The sequence below is a fragment of the Phyllostomus hastatus genome, unplaced genomic scaffold, assembly GCF_019186645.2.
Source record: "Phyllostomus hastatus isolate PE091 unplaced genomic scaffold, TTU_PhHast_1.1 phas_contig_1162, whole genome shotgun sequence".
Lineage (NCBI taxonomy): Eukaryota > Metazoa > Chordata > Mammalia > Chiroptera > Phyllostomidae > Phyllostomus > Phyllostomus hastatus.
Window position 1 is genome coordinate 5,774,959 of NW_025333537.1, and position 26,409 is coordinate 5,801,367.

At 53.7% G+C, this 26,409-nt stretch overlaps 1 long non-coding RNA gene across 2 annotated transcripts; it reads left to right on the top strand.

Moving 5' to 3' along the window:
• Positions 1-1,661: 1,661 nt before the first annotated feature.
• LOC123822336 lies at positions 1,662-26,409 on the top strand. 2 transcript variants are annotated; one of them, XR_006786312.1, is made up of 4 exons: positions 1,662-1,806; positions 9,025-9,142; positions 24,402-24,606; positions 25,882-26,409. It is a non-coding gene; the product is annotated as an uncharacterized LOC123822336 (long non-coding RNA). The 2 variants fall into 2 exon arrangements; XR_006786307.1 differs by lacking the exon at positions 25,882-26,409 and adding an exon at positions 25,070-25,179.

Sequence of the window (26,409 nt, forward strand, 5' to 3'; positions counted from 1 at the left end):
TAAGTGAGAACACTGCAACTCAGAGAGGTTAAGCATTTTGCCCAAGGTCACACAGCTTAGAAGAAGCAGGCAGCATTCAGATCTGGCATCACTTAACCCCAACGCCCATCATCTTCCCGATACACCCCCTGCTTTTCTGCCCTCGAGATCTATTTCAATGTATGCTGTACTTGAATTTACTGAAATTTGGGTGTAGATCCAACATTTCACGTTGAGTTGTATCTTCCCACTGATCAGCATTGTGATGTCGGCAATGCTTCATCACGAACCAAGAGCAGTTTTGGATTCTTGAGTCCTCAGTTTCCCCATCCCTTCCCTCCTCTCTGTGAAGTGATCAATGATCTGAAAAACCAACTTATATAATAACGCTAGGGAACACTGACTCTGATTTCATTTGCTTTCCATAGTTCCTTCATAAAGCAAAGTGTATCTTTTCATTTCCATTGCGTACTTACGGAGAACTTCCGAGCCACACAGACTGGGGTGCGAATCCTTTGGCCTTCGGTAAAGAATTTCATTTCTGTGGCCGTTTCCTCAAGTCTGTGTAATGGGGATGATTCATTCTCTCTTGGAGGCCAGTCGAGGACTGAATCGGGCCGTGAAATGGGGCGTGAATTTAAAGCACCTCCAGAGGAGTGCTTACTTTCTTCTCCCTTCATATCGGGGCTTCATATTGGCAATAAAGACAAAATACAGGGAAAAGAACTGCCAGGGACACTGTTTAAAGGCTCTGAAAATAGTGACGAAGAAACGAGCCCCGGCCTTGTTGTGGCTCTTAATAGTTTTTCGGCCAGCTCGTTTGTGGCCAGTCAGCCCCAATTCGGAGTATACTTGAAAATTTGAGCAAACACAAGCAAACATTAATATTAACCAGAGAACAAATATTTGTGAAGCTCCCTTGGCCTTCGTGTTTATCTTCACTCCGAGAAACGCAGTTAGCAGAAGTAACAGCAAACAAACAAAAAAAAAAAAACGCTTCCCGTCAGCCACGGGAAGTTATGTCCCCGCTTGCCACCGGGCCTTTATCTGCTCTCTGTCCTAAATTAGGAAAGATACGTCGGTGTTTAAACACAAGGTATTCTTAGTTAAACATATGTCATTTTAAAATGCTCTTATCTCGCTATCCACAGAGCTGTGGAGCACAGGGTCTGGCCCACGGTCAGGCCATTCGGCTGAATTAATGAGTGTTGACGGAAGCATGCGAAATTCCATTTCCCTCCATAGTTAAGCCCCGACGAGATGTGCGGGTTTGGTTTTGTGTCTGGACATAGTTCAGCGCCTGGGAAATATTTTTCCCTGGGAGCAAGGTGAACGATGAAATAGGCCGACTTCGCTGGAAATCAAAGCTGTGTTAATATTTGTTACCCAGACTCCCCAGCTCTTGACCTTCAGCTGTGGGAGACAGACATGCGTGGCTCAGCAGACAGAGCAGCGAGACGTCTCCCTTCTGCCTGAGATCTTGAGTCGTCTCTAGACCCTCCCCCCCGACACACACCACCCCAGTAGCCGTCTCCTCCAGAGTCCTCAGCCTCTAGTTTCAGTTCCTTCAAGCCTCCTTCTGCACGTTAAATAAGGAGTGCCAAAGCAATCTGGAGACCCGGCCACCTTTCACCCCATTAATTGACCCCGTCCTCGTCACACACACTGCATGAGCCATTACACTCTGCCCCGGCTGCTCCTGATCGCTGGCTGGGGCCGGCCGCACCCTGCACACACTGGAGCGGCAGGTTTTCCCATCTTGCACTGTGTTGCTTTTATGAGTCCTCTGGCATTCATTCTGGATCGCAGAGATTAACCCCATTCACGGTAAGTTCCACGCAGAGCCCCAGTGAAGCCGGTCTGGCCACTGAACAGCCCGGCCTCGAAGGGAGCGCGTTGCATGAAGCCCATGGAGAAGGTGGCAGTGGAACCTCCCTCTCATAACTCACAGTGGCAGATCAGAACAAATTGTTCTGGGTTTTCGGGTTTGGTGTTGGAAGGAGTCCACGGGTTGGGCTGGGCGGGGGGGGGGGGGTGCGGGTGCAGGGTGCCGGTGGTAGAAGATGCAGTTTTCCTTTTTGCTAACAGGGGATTTAAAAATAGTGTCTCAAAAAAAAATGTTGTAAATCAGAGACCACAGGGACACCACACAGAGACACACAAGGAGGACGTTGTTATTTCTGTTCGCTGCCGTGGGTTAGGACAAGGACTGATTTTTTAAAAAAAATGTGGTGACGGGAGCAATAATAGGGTTGGAAGACTAGAGGGCGCTCTCCGAGGCTCCTGCTGACCCCTGGGGTGTGTCTGGCCCGGGGCAGAGAGCGCTCCTCCCTCTGTGCCCGACAGGAGCAAGTGCAGTCACAGGGGCAGGAATCCACACACACACGCCTAGCCCCAGCGCTTTGGACCCGCCCCTGGCCTTTCTCTGTTGAACACGGGCCTAATTCCTTTTATTTTTGAATCATTTTTGTTATTATTTTTAATCGTGGTAAATACGCATACATAAAATGTACCCTCTGAACTATTTTTGAGTGCACACAGTTCAATGGTATTCAAGACGTCCACGTAGTTATGCATGAATGTGGGTGTGCATCCCCACCACCCCACCAGAGAACTCTTTTCATCTTGCAGAACTGAAGCCCCGAACCCACTGAACACCAAGCCCCACCTCCCCGTTCTCCACTCCTGCCAGCCCCTGACAACCTGCAACCTTCAGTCTGCCCTCTGTTCCTACGACTCTGACCACTCTGGGTACCTTGCATCAGGGGGATTGTACAGAGTTTGTCCTTTTGTGACTGGCTCATTTCACCGAGCTGAGTGTCCTCTAGACCCACGCATGCTGCAGCGTGTGCCGGAACACCCTTCCTCGCAGAGGCGGGACGACAGTCCGTTGTCCGTGCATGCAGCGCTTGTTTTCCCGTCTGCCCGTCGACGGGCATGCGCCGCTCCGCCTCTCCGTGGTTACGGCAGTGTGCTGCGAGCAGGGGCAGCCTGGTCCCTTTAGTCAAATTCTAGTCCTCGCCCATCTTCCGTACCTCCCTCGGCGAGCTGCCCCTCAGGATGGTGATCCGGTGGGCCCGGTCCGGGTGTGCCACGCTGGAGATGTAGACACCGAACGGGGCGTTGGGAAGTCCCTCTGTCAGGCTTTAGGCACACACACCAGTGCCTAAGGAAAGACAAGGCTCGTGTTGTGGTGACCCTCTGTCCCGTCTGCCCAGGGCTGTCTCGGTTTACACCTGGCGCCTCGGGGTGATGGTGAATGCCGTGCCCTTTCCCTCCCAGGAGGATTCTGGTTTGGAAGGACTTACGTGGCCCCCGAGTTTATGGAGAAAGTTGTAAACTGGGGTCATCTGAGGTGGCACGCTCCGGAGAGACTCTGGTGGGTGATGCGGGATCCACCAGTGACAGCCAGGTGTGCGGCCTTCGTTCTGCGAGGAGAATTGGGGGGGTGAGGAGCAGGCTTAGGCTGGGCGCCCCCCACCCCTGTGCTGAGCTGACAGCGCCCGGTGTCACTGGTCCATCTGAGACAGTGGTCCTCAACGGTGGGAGCTTTTGCTCCCCAGGGGGCATGTGGCAGTGTCTGGCGACACTGTTGGCTGTCACAGCGTGGTCGCGGGTATTACTAGCATCTAAGAGAGAGGGACCAGGGATGCTGCTATGCATCCTACAAGGCACAGGACAGCCGCCTACGCATGCTGAAGAGTCCCTCAGCCCCAAGTGTCCACAGTGCCGTTGCTGAGAAACCCTGAGTTAAGAGATGCCAGGACGGAAAGGGAGTGAACTTCGGCACGGAGAAGGGAGGACGGCGGATGGACAAAAAGAAACAGCAGTGGATTACACCAGAGGGGTCCCAGGGAGAACTGCAGCCTGGGAGTCAGGAAATGAACTTGGCTTTCCCTCCCTCCATTGAGCCTGATCCCCGCCGCTGCCGACACATCACTAAGTTCCTTTTCCCCATCTGCCGAGGTGTCCCTCCGCTCAGGGGGGCGAACACCACCTCTCGTGTCTGACCTAGCGGCGGAGAGCGACTGCGTAAGGTGTTTGGAGGGGCTGCCCGTGGCCTGTGCCGGCCGGTGTCGCTCCAGCGCTGGCGCACAGGTTCCTCCCTTTTGAGCCTAACGGAGAGGGAGGGGTGGGAGGTTCGAGTGGGGGGACAGCCTGGCCGTGTTTACAGGGCAGCTCCCACATCCCCCAAGTGCATTGTCGCCTAACGCTAACAACCGGCGCGCCGTGCTAACGTCCAAGAGACTTGCTTGTTCCAAATCATCAATTGAAATTCCCAGAGCACCCGAATGACGTGTGGCGTTCGCCAGTCCTGGTTTCTGCGCCGGAAGGCGTTGCGGGGTGGTGACAGCACGCAGACAGGCGCCGGCCCCTGCCATCTTGGGCGCCGTGGGCAGGCCGGTGCATTTCCGTGTGCGTGCGCATCCTGACCCCCGTTGACGTCATCGTCTTGGTTGCAAGCGCTCACCTGTCTGGTCTGAAGTCAATTTACAAATGCTCCGGATGGGCTCTCTATGAATATTCATTCACGATGAGGTCAGATGAAGCAGTGGAATTCGGCAAAGGATCGTTATGAACACAAACCACGGCCTTCTCCCCTCCGGAAGGGATCCCGGAGCCAGGAAGTCACAGGGTCCGATCTCAGGAGCGGAGGAGAAACCAACCAGACGGAGCTGCAGTGAAGTCAGGAGAAGATGAGCAAGATGTTAACTACAGGGGAAAGAACCCGTCCGGTGACGAATGTGCCATTCCTTCAGGGCCTCGCCACTCCTATTTACTCCATCACGGTGATTTCCCTAAGCGCGGTGGGGACTGGTGAAAAATCTTTATGCCAATAAAAATATTCGCGAGACGCTTTTTTCTTTTTTCCTAATTTGGTAAGCCCACCTAGAAGGCTGGCTTACACACTGATGAACTGGAAAATCCTAACGACCACAGAACTCACCTTCCAGCAGGGGAAAGGAACCACGTAAATACCAGGAATTATTTCCATTAGCCCGAGGGTCACACACGAACAGCTTCTGCCGCTGGGGTTTATTGGCCCTGGCGCAGGTCTTGGGGTTCTGGGGAGGGGGAGGGGCGGGCTGCCTCAGTTACCGACAAAATGGATGACTAGCCTGGTGCCAATTAACCTCCCTTTAATTGATAATTAATTTTAAAACCTATTTACTCTCCCCGGAACAGCTGAGACTTTACAGAGGCCACTGTGAAAACAAATGGAGAATAAAGCCATCCCTCAGGAGGCGAAGGGGGCCTCTCGGGGAAGGAGAACGGCCAGGCCTCTCCGACGAGCCACTCGGTTACCGGGCCCGGAATGTTCACGAAGGTGGCAGGTCAGAGTCAGAGGGTGGTCACAGCTGCCTTCCGTGTTCGCATCTCTTTGCATCAGTGCCCCCACGCCCCGGCAGGGTGCCCAGCTGCCCCCGTGTGCCCGGGCTTGAGGGTTTCCCGGGACACGGGGTTTCCAGTGCTAAAAACGGGAGAGCCACCTAGCCTGCAGAGGGCCTGAACCCTCCAGGTTGATTCTTTCCATTCCCTGGGTCCTCTGGTCTCCAGGCGTTTGCCTCAGTCTCCCCTGAACCCCACTCAGCAATGCTCTGCACCGCCTCACCCTGCCTTTTAGCCTCAGGGCTCTGTAGAGCTTGGCCGCATGGCCACACTGATGGAGGTCCAGGTGAGTTATCCAGCCCCTTCCTGGGGTTACCTGTGCAAAAGTAGGCTTATTATTTTTTTCCTCTCACTATAAAAGCGATTGGAACATGCGCACCAACAAAGAACACCAATGAGCCCTGGCTGGCGTAGCTCAGTGGATTGAGTGCGGGCTGCGAACCAAAACATTGCAGGTTTGATTCCCAGTCAGAGTACATGCCTGGATTGCAGGCCACAGCCCCCAGCAACCGCACATTGATGTTTCTCTCTCTTTCTCTTTCTCCCTCCCTTCCCTCTCTAAAAATAAATAAATAAAATCTTTTTAAAAAAGAACACAAACGAACTTAGAAAATGCAGAGACGAGTGAAGGGAAATAGAAAGAGAATATACGTACAGAGACCATAAGTACAAAGGGCAAAGCAGAGACCACTCCGGGTCTCGGCACTTGTGGGAAGCACTGCCGATAGTCTTGTGTGGACCCCTTCATCAATCTTTTTTTTTAAAGATTTTATTTATTTATTTTTTAGAGAGGGAAGGGAGGGAGAAAGAGAGAGAGAGAGAGAAACATCAATGTGCGGTTGTTGGGGGCTGTGGCCTGCAACCCAGGTATGTGCCCTGACTGGGAATCGAACCTTTGGTTCGCAGCCCGCGCTCAATCCACTGAGCTACGCCAGCCAGGGCCCCTTCATTAATCTTTAAAGCAGCGAGGTCACAAAGCTTCCGGCCAGCACTGTATCTCACTCGTTTACTCTTGAGTGGCCTGGGGAGAGCATCACTGGGCTCCATCGTGTCTCTGTCGTGGCTACTCTAGACAGATACTCAGAAGTGACTCAGACTCGGAGAATTTACACTTCGCAGCGTAACCTGACGACGTTCTGTTATTGCTGATGAAAAATGCCAATTTTGGCTTGTTCAGAATTCAGTCCAAAGGGCGTGTAGGGGGGGGTGCTGAGAGAACCGTTAGCGAAGGCGTGAATTTGACGGTGCTCAGGAGTGACGTGAGATGTCTTGGAGGCTCTTCCCGGCGGAAGCCGGGGCCCGCCCGTGGAGCAGCGCGGTTACTCCCGTAGGGTTTCAATTGGCAAGGCTCGAACTCTTCTCCCCTGGGGGATCCTCCGAGTTCCACAGGAGGTTCTGTGATTCAGCGCACAGTGAAAGACCCGTGACTCTGCGTCTGAAACCCCAATTCCCTCGTGAAATGTGGATGTAATAATATTTACCGGTATCTGGCAGGGGAATTGGTAAAATACCCAAGTGCTCCACGAGCTGAATTCTCATTACGTACAGCACCTCCAGTCAGCTTCTACCCAATTAAATAAGACAGTCCTAGGACTGGAAGGAATCTCTGGAGATCTCCCTGCTTCTGACAATGCTGGACTTACATAATACCCACGTGCTTATTCAATACTTTATTCCCTTCCTCACTGCCTCTTTCCTTCCCTTTCTTCCCGTGAGGCAGCTGTCCCTGAAACCCTGGGTTCTAAGCTAGACTATCTAGGTACGAACTCCACTCTCCATGTACTAGCTGTGTGCCCTTGGGCAAATTGCTTAACCTTTCTGTGCTCCATTTTCTCCTCTGTAATGCAGGGAGAATAATAGTGCCTACCCCATAGGGTTAGTGTGAAGTTTCATGACTTAATATACATATGTAGTGCTTAAAACAGGCTCAGCACATAGATGCTCATTATGATTCATTCATTCAACTAAGATCTCTTGAGTTACTGCAGTGAACAGGGGCTGTTAGGTCTAGGACCTGTGTCAAGGGGGCATGGTGACCTCTGCCCTCATAGAGTCTGCAATAGAGTGAAGGAGACGGTCAATCAACAATACAGCAGGTAATGCAATCACCAACAATGCAGCACGACAATAAGCAACTAAGCGAGTGAAATAATTACAGATTGGGGAACATCGTCCGAAGGAACTGAACAGTGTGGTCAGGTGGAGAGCAATTAGGGAGGCGTGCTCTTAGGCTGCAGGGCGGTCCAAGCAAGGCTTTTGGAAGAGGGGACACTGGAGCTGCCACCCAGGGGTCAAGCATGGGAAGGGCTGAAGGGAAAACTTGCCAGGCAGAGGGAATGGCTGGTGCAGAGTCCGGCGATGGGGGAGGACTCCTGTGGCTGCTGCAGGTGCAGCCTGAGGTCGTGAGGTCGCAGCGTGAGGTCGGATGAGGTTGGCGAGCTGAGTGGGACCCCCGGCAGACAGGGCCTTGCAAGGAGGCAGATGATTTGATTTGTTTTTTAAAAGATCATGTTGACTGCTGACGGGAGAACAGACGGAAGAGGGGTGTATTAGCCTGTTCTTTGGGTAAACAACAGAATCCACTCTGTCTAGTTAAGGCAGAAAAGAGGGATTTATTTATCAAAGGATATGAGGTCACTCACAAAGTTATTTGGAGGACTGGAGAGAGCCAGATTTGAAGTGGAGCCTCCAAGAGCAGCCCCCAAAACAATGCCGGCAAAGCACCTGGTGCTTAAACCTGTGCCGCTACTGCCGCTGAGCACCAGACGCCAGGGCGCAGCCTTCCACGCTGTTCCCGCCCAGCACGGTGTTGCGTCTTAACGTGGCAGCAGCCTCTGGGCCACCGCCACTGCCGTTCTGGCCACAGGCCGTGGGGAGTTTCTGTTGCCACCTATACCCACGCAAATGGACCCCTGAGACCCACTGCACGGGGGGCAGCCAGTGTGTGGGTTCCAGGTCACATGGCCGCAAAGGGGCCTGGGAATTTGCGTTCTGGTGTCTGGAACCCTGAGGAGGCAGAACTCCCATGAGGGCAATTCTCTGTTCCAGGAAGCAGGCGAGAATATGTCAGGTTCCAGGAACACGGCAGGAGCCCACGTCCACAGGGCAAGGACATGTGGAGTCAGCCGGGAAGCCCTTACAGCCACGTAGGCAAGAGCCGATGGCTGTGGCTGGGGCGCTGCTCTGGAAGGAGAGACGGAGCAGCGCTTGGACTTGGGAGGCGACTTGGAGGTGGCGTCTGTGGGACTTGCAAATGGCTCAGGTGCAGGGGAAGAGACGGGGAAGGTCCCATGCTGCCTGCTCAGGTGTGGGCTTCTACCCTATAGACATTTGGGGCATATTTTTTAAAGCAAAAGTAAAACTGCATTACCCAGCAACAGGATGGCGTTTTGAAATTAAACAATTCCCAGGAAGCTGAGGCTCTATGCATTTCTTAGTAGCTTATCAATTACCCAGAATATTCTTCTGCTTCTACTCTCCCTGTGTTTGTGTGTCTGCATGATTCCTGGGTACGTTGTGGACGAATAACTGAGGGGAACTGATAACCCGAGCCATCACTTCAGTCCCAGATCTTGCCTCCCCCCCCGTCGTTTTTCTCCAAACAGGTGTCCAGGTGGTACAATGAACTATTTTCAGTTTCTTCCTCTCTGACAGAAGGGCTGGCAGGCTGTGAATGGCTGAGAGGCAGCCGAAGGAGCTGGCAAGAGAGGCCGCCGCCGTCATGGCCAGGTGCCTGCGGGAGGCAAGTGTCCAGGGCTGCACCCAGCCTGTGGTAAGTCCTTTGTGTGTCCCCTCTCGTGGGGACAGCGGGCTCAGGGGGGGAGATGCGGAGCCCTCAGCTCAAGGGCTTCTGTGTGTGCCTTTGGCTCGTGTAGGAACACAGTCCGAAAACGAGCTGGATTCTGCAGACTGTGGGCAAAGTCTGCTCAGCGGCACTGGAGGTTCGAGTCAAGTCAAGCATGAGGAAAGAACTTAGATGCCGAGAAAGGGCCAGAAACCCCTAGACTGTGCTTTGTGCCTCGATGGCTTCTGAGGGTGTCTGCGTCCTTTAGATAGACCGAAGGAGTGCTGCTGGGGCTCCATGGTTGTTCTAGAAACACCTTTCCTACCCTTCATGCATACCGTGGAGACTGGTGCCCCTCCCTGCCCTCCCGCATTGCCATTTGGGTTGCCCTGGCTTTGCTGTGGCTTCCCTCCGTTCCTACACGTACATTGGGGCCTTATCATGCGTCACCTGGGTTGGGCTCAGCTGCATTTCCAAGAATTCCCTCTCCCGTGTGTTTCTGATGAGGGCACAAGGGATCCCTGGGGGAGATTTGGGGCGTGGAAGTGAAGCAGCTTATCTGTGCGCTCACCTCGCTGGCTTGGGGCAGAGGCCGGGTCTGCACCTGCCCGTCTTCTCCTGGCCCCTCCCTCAGCCGCACCAGCTGCTCGGCCAGGTGTGCGCACTCAGCCCCGCTTCCTCGGGACACTGAGACGCGAGGCATCCAGAATGGTCATGGGTTTCAGTCCATCCTGTTGGTGTTCCAGCTTGTTCTTCCCCTCCACCCCTTTGCATCGGTTGTATAACAAAGAATTTGGCCTTCATCTCTGGTTTCCGAGAATGAGACTCTAACTCCTTAGAATTTCCCAGGGCATAGGAGTGTCTTTGTTAGCTCATGAGCCTCTTGGATCCTACCTGAGTTGACACTAAGAGATGAGATGACGTGAGATGGGGTCGTAGGACCAGGACGGGGCTGGTCCACCAGAGAGACCAGCTGCGGCGTGAGTGCTGGAACATTGAGCCGGCCTGACCTCTTGGGAGGCGATGGGGGCTGGGGGCTGAGTCCAACCACATGGCCAGTGACCCTCACTCACACTGTGTAATGAAATCCCAGGACCCGCTGTATACACCGAAGCCCAGTCAGGCTTCTCGGCTGGTCCCTATGTTGATGAGCCTGGAGGGTGACATGCCCTGATGCCACAGAGGGCACAGACACTTTGTGTTGGGGACCATCCCATGTGTCTCTTCCTCTGTCCGGTAGTGATCTGTGTTTTTTTATAACAACACTGTAATTATAAGTATGGTGCTTTCCTGGGTTCTGTGAGTTGCTCTAGAGAATTCTCTAGCCTCAGTGGGTCATGGGAACTCTCTTGGTTTTGTAGCCAGCTGGTCAGTTGTGCAGGTGGCCTGGGGACGCTCCTTGCGGTTCGTGTCTGAGGTGGAGGCAGGTCTGACAGTGGTCACAGCCTTTCGGATCCACCCCTAGCGGATACACAGGCCACACCCACGAGCCCCTCCCTGCCTTCGCTACCAGGGCCGACCCTCTGATCCACCTGACGTTTTCGGGTCACCTGAGTGTCAGAGAGAAAATGATGCTCTTCAGTTCTAGAAACAGCAAACTGGTGAAGAGTGTGATGGGCTGCAAAGGAAGGACCAACTCCCCGCAAAGTTAGCGGGCCTAGAGAAATCAGGACTTATCCGGCTTCGGAAGCACGGGGGAGATTCCTCCGGGCTAGAGATCGAGTGCGGCCTCAGCAGGGTTCTTCCCGAGAGTTCGTTCCTCTGATGCTCGCTGTCTAAGCCATACAACTCTGGGGCTGTGTGATTTCCCCTTTCCTCTTTGTTTGGTTTGCTGCTGCATTCGGGGATCTTTCTCCTCGAGGCCACGACAGCCACGACAATAGCTGCCACCTGTCAGGGGCCCAGTCTGGGCCAGGTGCTTGCCACTCATCCTCTCCAAAGCTTTGCAGTCCGAAGGCTGGTGTCATTAGCTCCATCTTGCAGACAGGAAAACTGAGACTTATAAAGCTTCATGCTTCAGGCACAGAGCCATACGAATTAGTCTATGTAGCACCGAGGCAAGCATCCCTGCCCCGTACACAGGTTGCATTCACCTGCTGCCCCAACCATCCCCACCTCCTTATCTGGTCCCTTTTCTCAAGGGACTGGGGCGGGGGGGCGGGGGGGCTGAAGGGAGAAAGTGTCTCCAGCTTGCACCTGCTTTGGGTAGATCTCTGGGTATTTTTGGCAGCCTGGGAAGACTCTGAGTAAAACGGGCTCAGGATCTGAACTTGCCTTGTCAGCCCTGTCTCCCGAGTCCCCCACGAAAGGTTTACGGTCGGCTCCGAGCAGCTCTGCTGAGGCAGCCGGTGATGTTTATAACCGCGATCCAGCACCGGAGAGCCCCGGTGCTGATTTCTTGCCCGTCTCTGTCCTGTAACAGAAGATTTTTCAATTCAGTGGGTTTGCCTCGTGCACAACAGCAGTTTTAAAATAGCTCCAGCCCAGCTCTGAGGACCGCGCGAGGCCTCGCACAGGGATTTGTACTTGAAGACGCGAAAATGCATTTATTTTACCTTCCTCTTTCTCCCTCTTTGAGGAATCCTAATATATCGCACAGGAGTATTTCTCGCACGACAGGGAGAAGGCTCGCTCTGCACCGAAGACAAAGAGCTGCGTGTCGTTTGTTGATACGGAAAAGCTCCGTTTGGACTCACTCGTGGTCTTCTCGGGGTCAGGTCATTAGGGAGGTCTGCGGTGCTCGACCCCGGGGGCGCCTCGGGGAGCCTGCTGCCGAGGGCCGACGTCCCTGTAGTTTAACGCTGGACGTGGGTTCGGCAGAGGGAAGGTCCCTCCCTGGAGAGGCGTCACCTCTTGTCTCTGTGGAGGAGGAAAGGTAAGGCGTGCCTTGGAGTGACCTGCGCCCTCCAGGGGGCACGAGGTCACAGCCCGAACCTGTGGATATCGACGAATGACGCTGACCATAGTCATTCTGTGCCTCTTCAGACGTATCTGTAGGATGAAGTCCTAGAAGTTGTTGACCTCAAAAAATAAAACAGCCAGTTCGTTTACCAGCAAAATGGGTTTATTCGGGAATATCGAAGAATTACAATTCTGGGCAAGCCTGCTATATAGCAAAAGACTATAGACAAGTCCAGCAAATAAATCAGAGGCATATGACTCTATAGAGAAAAAGGAGGAAGTTGGGAGGGGGTGCTTTGAATAAAACTTCGTGGGAGTGAAGTCAGAGTTCAGGGTGGTGAGATCTCATCGGCTGGGCTTGTTGCTGGGCAAGAAGAAAATCTTCCTCCTGCGGGAGCAGTAGAGGCACCTCCCATTGGGAATGCAAGCTATGAGTCTTCCTGTTGGGGTTTGTAATTGACGTTGAGTGGTAGTGTGTGAGAGCGCCCCCTTCAGGTCTCCTGACTCCATTAAAAATAACTTCTCTATTCCTTCTTACTGAATGGAACTGCTGAACGGAAGGGTATGTATTAATTTCCTATGGCTGCTTTGCCACAAACTACTGGTTAAAGACAATTCAAATTTATTCTCTCGTAGTTTTGGAGATCAGAAGTACAAAATCCATTTCATTAGGTTAAAAATTAAGGTGTTGGAAGGTCAGGTGCCTCTGTAGGCTCTGGAAGGGTTTATTTTCTTGCCTTTTCAGCTTGTGGTCACTTGCATTCCTTGGCTTGTGGCCTCTTCCCCCATTTTCAGAGGACACGACTCTAATTTCTGCTTGTCAACAGGGACTTCTCTCTGACCTTCTGTCACCCTCTTGTAAGGACCCCTGTGATTCCATCAGACACATCTGGATAGCCTAGCCTAATTTCCCCATCTCAAGATCCTTAATTAAACCCATCTGCAAAGTCCTTTTTGCCACGTCAGGTAACATAGTCACACATTCCGGGGGTAGGATGTGGACCCAGCAGTCAGCCCACCCCAGAGCATAGATACGTGCTTTTATACTCTCGATAAAGTGTAAATTGCCTTTCATCTAATTTGGAACAATTTACCTCTCCTCATCAATATAGAGGCAAACCCATTTCCCACGCCTTATCAATACTGCTTTATCAAATTGATCTTTGCAGATCTGATGATAAAAAAATCTTGCTCTGTGTAGTTTTAATCAGCATGTTCTTGTGAATGAGACAAAGAACATGTTTGTATGTTGAAGAGCCATTTGTATTGGGTTGGCCAAAAAGTCCATTTAGTTTTTTCCATAAAATGAAAGACACATTTTTTTTATTTTCACCAATAATTTTATTGATTTGGATATTTTAAGTATGTTGGCTATCTCCCGATACTGGCTTCTAGTGGGTAGAGGCCAGGGGTTCTGCTAAACATCTTCCAATGCATATGACAGCCCCACAGCAAAGAATTACTTGGCCAAAATGTCAATAGTAACAAGAAACTTCACAAACCGTTTTTGACACATTCAATCAGTCACAACACCTTCTCCATACACTGCACAAATCTGTTTTTTGCATTTCTGCTGCATTTTTACCTTCCTTGAAATAATAAAGCACAATACACCAAAAGCGTGGTGTATTTTCTTCCATCTTCAATATCAAAATGGCTGCACAAAAATTCACCAATTCTGATGTTTTTTTTTTAAATGCATTGCTGATGTGACAGCTGCCACAATACAACCTAACAAAATTGTTTCAAATGAAGTTAAAGGCAACTCAGTACTACTATAGCCATCCTTTGGAAAAAACTAAACAAACTTTCTGGCCAGCCCAATATTTCATTTTTGGTGCACTGTCTTGTCACAGCCTTTGCCTGCTTTCCTTTGGGTTACTGGCCTTTTTGGCCCTTTGAGTCGAATTGCAAATCATGTTGTTATTATTAACCCCTTCCTACCGATGAGAAGACTGGCACCCAGAGTCCTTCAAAAACTTGTCCGAGGCTGCAGGGTGCTGAGAGGCAGGGTGGGGACTGGAAGCATCCTTGATGTTGAACTTGACTCATTCATTACCGAGATATCAGCAGGCAGCCAAGTGAAGATTATTCCTGTCAAACCACATGGAGGGTTGACAAATAAACCTCTTTTGCTGGGCAGTGATTTTGTAGCTTTCTAGGAGCTTTCATTTTTATTACGGTATTTTTACTTTCCTAGGGATTATGGTTCCAGGTCCTGCTCGAGGAAACTGAGGCTCAGGGACACTGGGGAGCCCGACCGCAGTGGGGCTGCTGAGTGTGAGCCGGCTCTTGGCCCTGCACCTTCGCTCTGGTGCTGTCGGCCGTTTGCAGTTGAACTCTCTCTTCCACCGCCTTCACCCTGTTTTACCCCATCTGTGTCCACCTACACAATTATTTGCTAACTATAATTTTAGGTTTGATGTGTCCCTTCTATTTGTGCCTAATTCTAAGAACGCCCACATACCACCTAAAACCCTCTTCTTATTTCCCGTAAGTGGTACAAGCCACACATTTTGGAAACTGCCTTAAACTCGTGAGACCTGATGGGAAATGGCAGGCCCTCATTGCAGCTGTCCTCTGTCAAGCACCTACTACGTGCCAGGTGCTCCCTTTAATCCTACAGCAACCCTGAGAGACCGGGCTCCCCCGGTTCATGGAGCAGGACGTGGAAGCTCGGAGAGGTCAGGCGACCTTCCCAAGGTCATACAGCCAGCGAGTGGCACAGCTAGGATTTGAACCCAGGTCTTTCTCACTCCGAGGCCCATGCATATTCACCCGCACTGCCCCGGGTCCTTCCTCCCTCCGCTTCCCCGTACCTGGGCACTAGTCTGCTGGTTGCAAAGTGGGTCCCCAACTGGAGATTGCTCTCCAGGACCACAGGCGTCCACGGCAGACACTTAGCTCCTTCACTGCGCTCAGCTGGGGTTTCTGAGGCCGCCCACCAAACGGTCAAAGGGCCTTCTGTTCCACCATGAATTCAATAGTTTTGGCGACACAGCACCTCCAAGAGGTGGGCACATACAGCGAACCCATTTCCAAGTGAGGAAAGTGGGGAGGTTACATGATTTCCTGAAGTCGCCCAGTCCGTGAGCCTCATTGCCAGGAATAATAAATGATATTAATTCAGTAGGCTCACACTCAAGAGCTTCCGGGGGCCCCGGGGCACTCAAACCATCAGAAGGGGTTTCCTGGCCCTGACCCTCCCAAAGCAACACTCCCCACCGCGGCAGAGGTCGGAGGGCAGCGCGGACTTCCGGGAGCCACTCACGCTGTCCGAGTGAGCTCAGACCAGCTCGAGCATCTTCTCCCCCCTCTTCTTCTCTGGTCATAGCTCGATTGTCCATCTCTCTCTCTCCATCGAGAGAATGGCACTACGTACGTTCTAGTGGCAAAAACAATACAGGTTTTACCTAATGGAACGCTTCCCGGGTTGCTGCAAAGATGAATGGGCTAGCGTTCGAAAAGCACTTTCGAATCCTAGACAGGTTGAAGTGGAGGGCAATGTATTGTTATTCATCCTAAGCATAGTACCACAGTAATTGATGGGGGGGGGGGTAAGTACCTCGATAACCTTTTGATTTTGCTATAAAAAAACGGGTTGAGCAAAAGGCTGCTATTTCCTGTAGATATAAAGACAATTCCTTCTCTCTGGTCTGCACGTCAGCCACTTTCCTGGTTTTCTCAGCTAATGTTTTCGGAGTCTAGTGACTCGGATGACAGATAAAACCGAAGTGGATTCCTCCGGGCTCACCTGTGAACTGATAGAAAGGTGCGGTACACCCAAGACACAGCTGGATTGGCTCGAAAACCTGGGGAGTTAAAAATTTACATCCATACCCAAACCCGCACGTGGATGTTTGTGGAAGCTTTATTCGTCATTGCCAAAACTTGGAAGCCACTAAGGTGCCCTCCAGCAGGCAAGGAGGTAAATAAACCGGGGCCCGTCCAGACAACGGAATGTTACTCCATGCTAAAAGGTCATGGGCTCTCACAGCATGAAAAGGCACGGAGGAGACTAAGTACGTGTTGCTGAGCGAAAGAAGCCAATCTGAAGAGGCTGCCCATGGTAGGATTCCAACTGTAGGACGTTCTGGAAAAGGCAACGCGGTGGAGACAGAGTAAAGGCCAGGGGTTGGGTGGGGAGGGGGATGAAGGGCTGTAGCGCAGCAGATGTTTGGGGCAGGGAAACTATTCAGCATGAGCCTATACTGGCAGGCAGGTGTCATCAGCATGTGCAACACCGAGAGGGCGCCACAGTTTACAAACTGTGGACTTGGGACGATGACAATGTGTCATTGCAGGCTCATCAGTTACAACAAAATTACCACCGCGGTGGGGGATTCTGATAATGGGGGAGGCCATGCGTGTGCGGAAGGGGTGGGGCAGGGGGTTATGGGAAATTTCTACTTCCTGCTTAACGTGGCTGTGACCCTAAAACTGCCCTAGAGATGAAAGTCTCTGAAAAACAAAACAAAGATTTGGTGGGTTTCCCATTTTACAGACGGGGAAACTGAGGGTCGACGCGGGCTGCAGCTGGAATCTGACCACCCCTGGGTCTCCTGATCTTGAGACTGTTGTTCTTCCCGCTGCACTCTGCCTGCCAAGGAAAAATGTCAGTCTCAACCCAGCTGGGACCTGGTCACCCACGCCCAGAACAGCAGTTGGCTGACACCGATGTCTGTGGCCCCTCAGAGCCACCCTCCCCAGAGCCTCCTCCTCAAGTGCGCTCGCTGTTACAGCAGGTTGCTGGCAGTCACCCCTTCATCACTGTAGTGCGCGTTGGCCTGAATAACCGTTGGAATCTGTCGGGCCCACTGGCTGGGCATTAGGGGGTGTCTGGGTTATGCCTTGAGCAAAGGCAGGCTTTATTCATACCGGCATCTGTTCCAGAAAGGTCTGCGAAGCTCAGTTATGCAGCAGAGCGTAATCAAAACTGAAACCCCGTGTGCATGTGTGTGAGGTCATCCCCTGGCCCAGGGGAAGGGAGGAAGCCAGCAGCCCCGACCGACCCTTCCCTTGCGCCGACCTCAACGGTTGCCTGAAACTCTCCAATCTTAACGTGGATTCTATAAATAACATCCATTTTTTTAAAAAAGTGTATGTAACTTCTGTTTCAGGAGAAAGCTTTATGCCAAGAAAATAATTTGCCTCATATCTTTGAATCGATTGAGTCTCAGTGAATGAAGTCGGATTAAAGTCTGGCAGGGGGGGCCCGATTCTGATGCACGCGGAGTGTTTGCTCTGTCCCCGGAGGCCTCAGGAGGAGTCCTGGCCCCTGAGTTGTTTCCTCTGACCAGCAGCTGACTCCTTTGATATCCCATCTTGTGTCCTGTCCAAAATAAATGATGAGAGCGAGGCAGGCTCCAGTAGCATGGAGAGACCGTCTGCTGGTGCCATCTGATTCCTCAGCAGGCAGAGCCGCACGATCCTGGGATGCAGGGCCACCGAGGCGGATTTGCAGGCCGAGGATGGGGGAAGCCGCCTTGCCCTTCACACAGGCAAGCAGCCTAGGAAGGGGGAAATGCTTTGCGCCGTCTCAGGTTTCAGTCCCCGGAACTCACGCCAGCAACCCTCCTGGACCTCGGATCCTGCAGGAAGCTGCCTGTGTGATGGATTGCCACCAACTTGCTGTGTGACCTTGGGCAGGGCGCTTCCCCTCTCTGAGCCTAATTTTCCCCGTATGTAAATGGAAAGAGCAGAGTAACAATAATCATGTAATTATAGTAATAATAACAACAATGAGCTCATCCTAGGCATTCTCTTCGTCCCCGCCTCCCCCGGGGACCTCTGTGGTCGGCCTTATCATTCTCACGTTGCAGACGAGGAATTAAAACTGAAAGAGGTCAAGTCACCAACCCACCATGACAGAACTCATAACTGACACAGCCAGAACTTGGGCTCAATCTGTCCAGCTCTGGGGCCTAAGCTATTAACCTCCCACACTGGAATAGCACACGCCTTGTGCACGTCCCCTCGGTGAATCCGCAGGGCAGCCTGTGAGGTTGGTGCTGTCATCACCCACAGTCTCTAGACAAGCAAAGGTCTCGTAACATCGTTTCCACCTGTGAAAAACTCTATTATGTTTAAGTTCAGGAGGACGGGGACAGAAACAAAAGATTGGGAAGGTCAGTGCTCAGGCTTCCCGTTGGCCGGGGAAGGGGGATGGAGAGCATGGGGGAGAGGGTGGGTCGGTGAGAAGGCCGAAAACGATTCTCCAGGATCCAGCCCCTCGTTCAGTCTGCAGCGCCCCCTCCCAGGGGCCTCTCGTCAGTCCTCAGTGGCCTTGAACTGCTGTAATCCCGGGGCCGAGCGCTATTACCATCCACTCTGTATGTAGGTGGAACGGGAGGGTCGACTAGGTGCCCTGCTCACAGATCTCTAACCACGGCATTTGAACCCAGGCCTGATTCCAAGGATTTAACCCTGGAGATTGCTGCCACCTGTCCTGCCTCCTGGCACCGACCCCTCCCGAGTCTGCAAACGCCCCGTACATGTTCTGACACCCCGGACGCTCACTGTGCCGGCTCCTCCAGCCAGACGCACCCCCTTTCCCCATATCTGTGGGTCAGATTCCTTCAGCGATCTGATCAGGGTCAGCTCAGGGGTCGTCTCTTCCGAAAAGTCTTTCCTGACACCCCAGGCAGGCGTCACCGCTCTCCACCTGCGTGCCCCAAGCTCCGTCATAGAAACGAGAGAGTCGGACGATGACGGTGGGCACAGTGATCGTGGCTGTCACAAAGGTGGCAGGCAGCCCTTGTCTAGTCCTCCTGTGCGTCAGCGACGGTGCTCAGCATTCACACACACCACAGGTGATGCGTTCCTGTCACCCCAGTTGTGTGAGGGGGCAGCTGGGCTCGGAGACACGAAGTGAGTGCCCTTCCGGCCGTCGCTCAGCCAGTGCACGCCTGCCCCATGTGGTTGTCAGCAGTGGGAGATGGGATGAGCCACGCCGGAGGCTGGAGGGACGTGAGGAGGGGCTGGGGGCCGAGGGAGGCGGGCAGCCCCCAGAAGGAGAAGAAGGAGGGGAAGCCGATGCTCCCCTGACAGCCCCCACAAGGAACCAGCCCCTGCTGACACCCCACTGTGAGACTCGTGGCTCCCGGAATGGGAGCATGTTAAGTTTGTGTTGTCTGAAGCCAGTAGGCTCGAGGTCCTTTGTGCCAGTGGCAGGAGGAGACACACGCAGGCGGAGATGCTCTTTGGGAGGGGGCTGATGCGGTGCGGCCGGCCCCTTAGCCACGGCCCGGCTTACGGGGGGCGGGGGGCGGGAGGGTCCAGGGCAGGTCTGTTGGATGCAGCTGTGCGGGCAGGGCGTCAGCGAGGTACAAGATGGATGGAAGATTCCGCTTCCCTTCTGGAACAGTGGCTTTTAACCCTGGCACATCCAGATTTCAGCCTGGCCTGTGCGTAGTTCCGCAGAACACGCACCCCCCCCCGCCCCCGCCCATTCCCTCTGCACGTCCTGCTCACAGGACTGGTTCTTCTCTGTCGGCATACAGGGTTATTGTTCCCAACTATGCGTGCGTCTTTATGGAAACATTCCTCACAAATACTGTACATCAACTCCAGTTTTCTACCGGCAACCTTTCAGAACATCTGCCCGTGACCGTGGGCTTGGGTTCCGTCCAGGGAGGAGGTACCTCCCTTCCGTCCACGCATCAGTGATAGGTAAGGCAACGAGAAAGCAGCCTTTGGGCATCAGGAAGGCTGAGCTCTGCCCCAGGCCTGCCCTTGACTTTCTCCGTGACCTTGGACAAGTCACTTCACCCCATATCTGCAGACTTCAGCTTTACTTCCTTACTTGTAAAGTAGACCAAATAATCTCGAATTTTCCTTTCTGCTCTCAAATTTTATGCTTCCATGTACTCTTAGCCAGAAGTGATACTGTTCCACCAACCAGCCTTGTTTTCCACTGCTGTCCCCTCTGCACTGTGTCCAGTGATTTCAGAGCTTATTTAGATGTTTCTGCATGCAGAATAATGATGATGGTAATGATACCACCACTATTATACACTTCCCGTCTGATGCTACTCTGCTAAGCGCTTTACATGCATCATCTCATTTAATCCTCACAGGCCCCGAGGTAGGTTTTTTTATTTCTGCTTTGCATAGAAGTAAACTTAGGCTCAGAGAAGTTGAGTAAGTTTCCTGAGGTCACACAGCTAGTAAGTAGCAGAGCTGGCATTTAGCACGCAGTCTGTTTCCCGAGCCAGCGGCACTCTTAACCACTCAGTCGTGTGCCACCAGCGGCACCAGAGTGCCCAGTCAGCATCTGAAGAATGCTTGAACGAATGAACCAGAAAATCATTCCAAGAAGCAGGATAGTTATCCCGTTCCCCAGCTGGGGGCTGAATGCACTTCTTAGAGCAGTCAGTCCCCAGCGAGGGCCGGCGGCGGAGCTTCCTGGCTGGTTTACGGCCTTGGGGTCAAAGCTGCGGAAGAGTGACAAGGTCCGAGGCGCACATCTGGGTTGTCCCGTCGTAGCCACAACCCCCGGGGAGAGGGTGTCCCAGACGAATGCACTTTATCGCTCTTGGCTCCACTATCACCATGTAGAGCATGCGTTTCTCGTTTGTAAGCTGCCTACACTGGTGTTCTTAACCGCAGTACTGGGTTAGTTATTCACACGGAGACAGCTTCACGCCCGCCCCACGTGTCTAGGGTGGACCCGGACAGAGGGCAAGGCCAGCCCTTGACTCCCGCCTCTCGGCGCAGCTGCCCCGGTCTGCGGCCTCTACCTGGTTCCGGGGCGAGAACGTCGGGCAGAGACTCTCAGCTGCCGCGATGGAAAACGGCCATGACTTCCCTGATCATCACTTCCCTGATCCGTTTCCCCTTTCGTGGCTCATTAGTAAGCCAAGAAAGACCCTGAGCTTTCCCCTGTACATCCCCAAAAGCCTGTTTCACAGAAAACCTTTGCTTAGAAGGTCTAATTCTGTTTAAGAGAAGACCAGTCCTGGGTTCCTCATAGAGCTGCCATGGTTAGGGCTAGGGCCATTCCCAGAAAGGCACAGGAAATTGCATCTTTAGGGGGGAGGGGCCAGGGACGCTGTTCCTCATCTGACAAGGCACAGGACAGCCCCCAGCACAGAGAACGGTCTGGCCCCTACCCCCAGGCTAGAGAGGACAGCCAGAGGCCAGAGGCCACACGGCCCCGCCTGGTAGAACTGGGGATTCCCGCCTCAGTGCGCTGGAGCCTGGGCCTTCCCTGCAGGATGGTGGGATGCTCCAGGGGGACCTTCCAAAGGGTCCCTCCGGCCGCTGCGTGGAGAACAGCCCATGGGAAGCCGAGGGGTCAGGAGGACCAGGTCGGGGGCTGCTGGCGTCACCTGGACAGGATAATGCGGGAAGGCCTGATTCAGAGAACTAGACAGTGCGTGCTTACTACGCACCTAAAACTCTGCCTAGTTTTTGTGTGTTTGGGAGTCAGAGGAGACGTAGGTCCTTCAGAACTTGCAATTTCACCAGAAGACAAAAACAAGTTGTCTTTGAGAGTCTGACGACTGATGCTGGCAATAAGTATTATAGCTGCTCACAGCCATTTCCGTATAGTGTTGGAGGTTTCATCAGCCTTTTCTTTCCCCTGCCAAAAGCTTTGCTGTTCCCATTTGGTCCCGTGCACGGGAGAGGGCTCCAGGGTGGTTCAAACGATGCCAGTGGTCACAGGGAGAGGCTCAGGCAGAAGCCAGGCACCAGGGCACAGACACACAGGGGCCCCCTCAAGGGCCACTGGCTCCAGAGGCTCCTGGTTGTGCTTGAGGGAGGCCTTTTGAAGAGACACTGCCCAGCGCAGCCCAGCCTGGAGGCCGGCTGGCCTGCAGAGGGGGGCCGGGTGCCACCTGCACATCCAGGAGGCGGTTCTGCGGGAAGTCACGGGGCTGAGGGTCTGTGCAGGCAGAGCCCAGGGCCGGCAGGTCCGACAGGGCCCGGGTCGGGTTCCTCTCCGGGCCCGCGGTGGCTGCCGTGTGTCCTGAGTGCCACCCCACTCGTCTGGGGAAGGCTTCGGCGCCTCCCCGAAGAGAATGGGCCCCGAGCGCTGGTTTTGCATCTTTAAGAGACGCTGGGCGCCCTCACGTTTCCACGCGGCCAGTGGCCAGCGGCCAGCTCGTGGAAGGAGAGGCCCGGGCCCTGCAGAGCCACGTCGTTGGGGTCGAGACAGAAGCCCAGAGCGAGGGAGGGGTAGGGCCGCAGATGCTGGGTGACCAGGCGGTTGACGGCAGCCCCCACCTGGGTGGGGTAATGCTGACGGATCTGGGGGCTCGTGGTTGTTCGGCAGTGAGGGGTTGAGGTGGAAATCGGTGCTGGCCGGTCTCGGAGGCTGAGGGTGGCTGAGGTGGTTCCCAAGGCTGTGCCTGGAAAAGAGGTTGGAGGGTCGGAGGCTGGGGGAAGGGGCGTCCCTGGGTCTGTTCCGTCCAAACGCTGCTGAAGCAAGAGACACACCTGGGGGGACCGCTGAGGGCATTGCCCCATGCAGTCTTAGGTCAGCTCTTACCCATTTATTTGGTAAATACTATTTAGTACCTACGACATACCAAGCTTGGGCTAGACACCGAGGCTTTGAAAATGCACCACGGGCCGAAGAAGCAGTGCGCCCACTTTTTGCAGCCCAGTGGACTGCCTCCTGCCACTCCCTGGCGTGTGAGCTTGGACAGCACGTTTCTTCAGCTCTCGGAGCTGCAGACACATCCTCTGAACACCGAGAGGTATAATAGTGGCGTCGACCTCACAGCGTGGTTGGGGGTAGGGCAGGTCCCTGAGCACGTTGCCTGGTAAACAGGAACGTCCCCGTGAATGGTGCCCGTGACGAGATGCTGTCCCCGTGGCCCAGGAGCTCCCAGCCAGAGCAGAGAGCACCCAAGAACTCCGTTTAATGTGGGCTTTTGTTGTGACATCATCACATTGTCCCTCGTCCCCATGGGCGCGGATGTCCAGGATAGACTGTCGAGTGAAAAAGCGTGTTGCAAGAGCATGTGCACAGCACGGTCCAATTTTTGTAAAAGAAGGTTTGCCTACTCCATAGTAACAGACGGTAGATGGTAGCGGCGTTATGAAGAATGTGCATAAATAAGCATCTTTCGGAGGATGACCTCGAAGGGCTCTGGCCTGCGGTGAACAGGGTGACGTACCCCCGCAGAGTGGCATCAGGCTCAGAGATCACTTTCAGCTCGTGACAGAGATGGTCACGGTCACTTCCGTGTCCTCGTCTCCACGTCGCTAGACTGCGGCTGGGTGAGTGGCCTGGCCTGTGAGCGAGCATGTCTGTGTGTCCCTTCTGGGCAGAGGTGCTTAAAGCAGGCGAGCGTTTTCTGCTCTTCGTCTCCCCTTGCTGCGATGACCTGCGAGCCAGGCGTCCAGGAGGGGGAGTCCCCGTGTTCCTGCATCAGGACAACGTGTGAGCAATGGACTTGCCGTGAGCGACTCAGCTCTCGGGGCTTCTTTGTTACTGCAGCGCGGCAGAGCCCGCCAGGCCAGCTCACGGGGGACACTGTGTTTACCACCATGCGGTCAGACATTTCTGCATTAAAAAGGTTGTTTTTTCCTTTCGATAGGAAATGCACTAACAATGAAACTTTGCTCTGAAAGGCCTACATACCGCGTGAGCCCAACTACAGGACGTTCTGGAAAAGGCAAAACCGGGGCGACAGGGACAGAGCAGGGGCTGCCAGGGGTTGGGTTGGGGGAGGGAGGGGTGAGTAGGAGGGGCGAAGAGGATTTTTAGGGTCTCGAAACTCCTCCATGTGACCCTGCAATGGCGGGTGCGTGTCATCATGCGTTTGTCCAAACCCCTAGGATGGACGACGCCAAGGCTGAGCTCTAAGGTGGACCGTGGGCTTCGGGTGAAAACATCACACCAGTGAGGGCTGACGATTGTGACAAAGGTCCCACTCTGGCGGGCACTGTGCACCTCGGGGGAGGCTGTGCGTGGGGCGGGGGTCTCGACAGTGTGTGTGTGTGTGTATTTACATATATGAACTCTCAGTCTTGTGGTGGACATAAAACTGCTCTAAAGAATGAAATGTATTATTCTTAATTAAAATTGTGCTGTGGTACTGACCATTTCTACGATGTTAGCGAACAAACATTCCTGAAAACACAGATTATTAGATCGGGGAATTCACCAGCTGTGGAAAGTCTAGGTGCTCGGGGCCAGCGTAGGTGGCAGTCCACGCATTCGGGTGGAAGGCCAGCAGTCTGGGGGGCTCCCCATCGTTCGGGGTCTCTGGGACTCTGTGGCTTAGAGAGGCAAAGGCAGGCGAAACTGGGCGGGAAAAGAACGCCGAGTCAGGTTCCTGTGTGTGAAGCTGGGTCCCTACGTGCGCCCAGCTGCCTGCTTTCCTTCCAGTGTCTTGATTGGGAATGAGACCAGCAGCCCGGCCCGTGTCTATAAATAACCAGCCCACGACGATTCGTCCCTCCTGGTTGCGATCGTCCGAACAAAGAGAAGCAGCCCGTTCCCGAGTCGGAGCCGCCCTGACCACTCCGAGGCCTTGGCAGCATCTGCGTCTCAGAGAGAGATTTCAGCGGTGGCTGCACCAGAATCCTCCCAGGTGTGCTCAGCCCCGGTCCCTGGCCACAACTGAAGGGTAGAGTCGGCCGGCCGGCCCGTTGGGAGGCTCAGTGGGAGGAGAAAAATCAGAAGGAGGGAGGAGGCGTGCTCAGTGCCCGTGGGACCCAAAGGAGCAGCCAACTGTAGGCGGTTTGATCTTTTTAAAAATCACTTTCACTGCGACCACAAACTTGCCCTCCGACCTTGGCCATGGAAGGACTCCTTGAGATAAGCAGGCCAGGGCTGCTCTGCTGCTCCCTCCCTTCCCTCGAGTCCCCCGTGAATTGCAATCTGGTCTCAGCCCCCTGCAGCCCTGAGAAACTGAGTTCCTAGGCTCCCAAGGCCAGCAGCGGGGTCTAATCCCGCACACGGAGGGGCGCCTGCATTCCCTTGCCTCTAACTTTCTTTCCTGTGACTCCCGCCCTCTCGGCAGCTCTGACTTGTCTTTCTCTTCCTTGTCGTAGCTGCTGACTCCTCCTGGCGGTTTTCCTCTGCTGGCTGCCCTTCCTCCACTCTCCTCTTCTTGGAATCTCGCTCCGTGCCTGCCTTCCTACGGACCTCCTGCAGCATGGCCCCTTCCCGGGCCCGAGATCTCGGGACCCTGATGTCAGAAGGCCCGACTCCGTGCATAGTTTAGTGGTCAGCTGTCACCGTTTTGAAATTCTTAATGGATTTGGAGCAAGGGGGTCTCATTTTCATTTTGCAGTGGACCCTGCAAAGTGTCCAGCTGGTCCCGCCTGCAGGTGCCTTGGACTTTAGGACTTCCAAAAAAAGTACAGGGGCAAATGACTTAATTTCTCTGCCACACTTTTCTTGGGTTATTAAGTGGGTTCAATGACGTGCTTGGAAGGTGCTGAACACAGTGCTTGGAAGGGGCTGAACACAGTGCTTGGAAGGTGCTGAACACAGTGCTTAGAAAGTGTTGAACATAGTGCTTGGAAAGTGCTGAACACGGTGCCTGGCAGGCAGGCAGCCAGCACTCAGCAAGACCTGGTTAGGGTTGTTACTGTTTCGCACCTCTCTCCTCCCCAGAGCTGGCTCCCTCTGGCTCATCTCAGTGAAAGGGACAATCTGCTAATTGTCGGCTCCTCCCACTTCCCCGTCTCCACATCCAGTCTATCATCAGCTCGTCTTTATTCCGCATGTGAAATGCTTATTAAACCATTCCCGTCCTTACCTCTCTGCTGCCTCTGTGCAGATTTAGCTCCCGTGGATTGTTGCAATAGGTTCCCAATTAATCTCCTCGCCTCCTGTCTGGTCTGTTTTTTTCCAAAAGTGAGCCACTTGATGCGGCAGCAGAGATTAAGTCAGACTGGCCGGGCAGCAATTTACACAAACGCCCGTTTGTCCTTGAGGACGGAGCACGGCTCTTTGAAAGAAGGTGGGAATGCAATCAATATCGCTGCCTCCTCGCAGGCCAGGGTCTGGACACGCGTGTCAGCCTGTGACCATCACAAGGACCCTCGTCGGTAGATAGGGTCACCCCCTGCCCGGCAGAAAAGAAGTCAGAGCTCACGGAGGTGGCACGGCGTGGACGGTTTCACAGGGACAGACCTGGGATGTACAGCCAGATCTCTCCGGCTGGGAAGTACCTGTTCTCAAGGAAAAAGGACATCTGGGGGAAAACTGGCGACAACTGGGCCAGGACTGCAGGTTAGTTGGCGGTCACGTGCCAGTGTGAGGTTCCCGGTTTGGTCGTTGTACCATCGTTACGTACGACGTCGGCGTGAGAGGAAGCTGGGCGAGGCGCGTGCCGGGAGTCTCGGTGCTGTTCCCACACCTTTTCTGTCACTCTAAAATGATT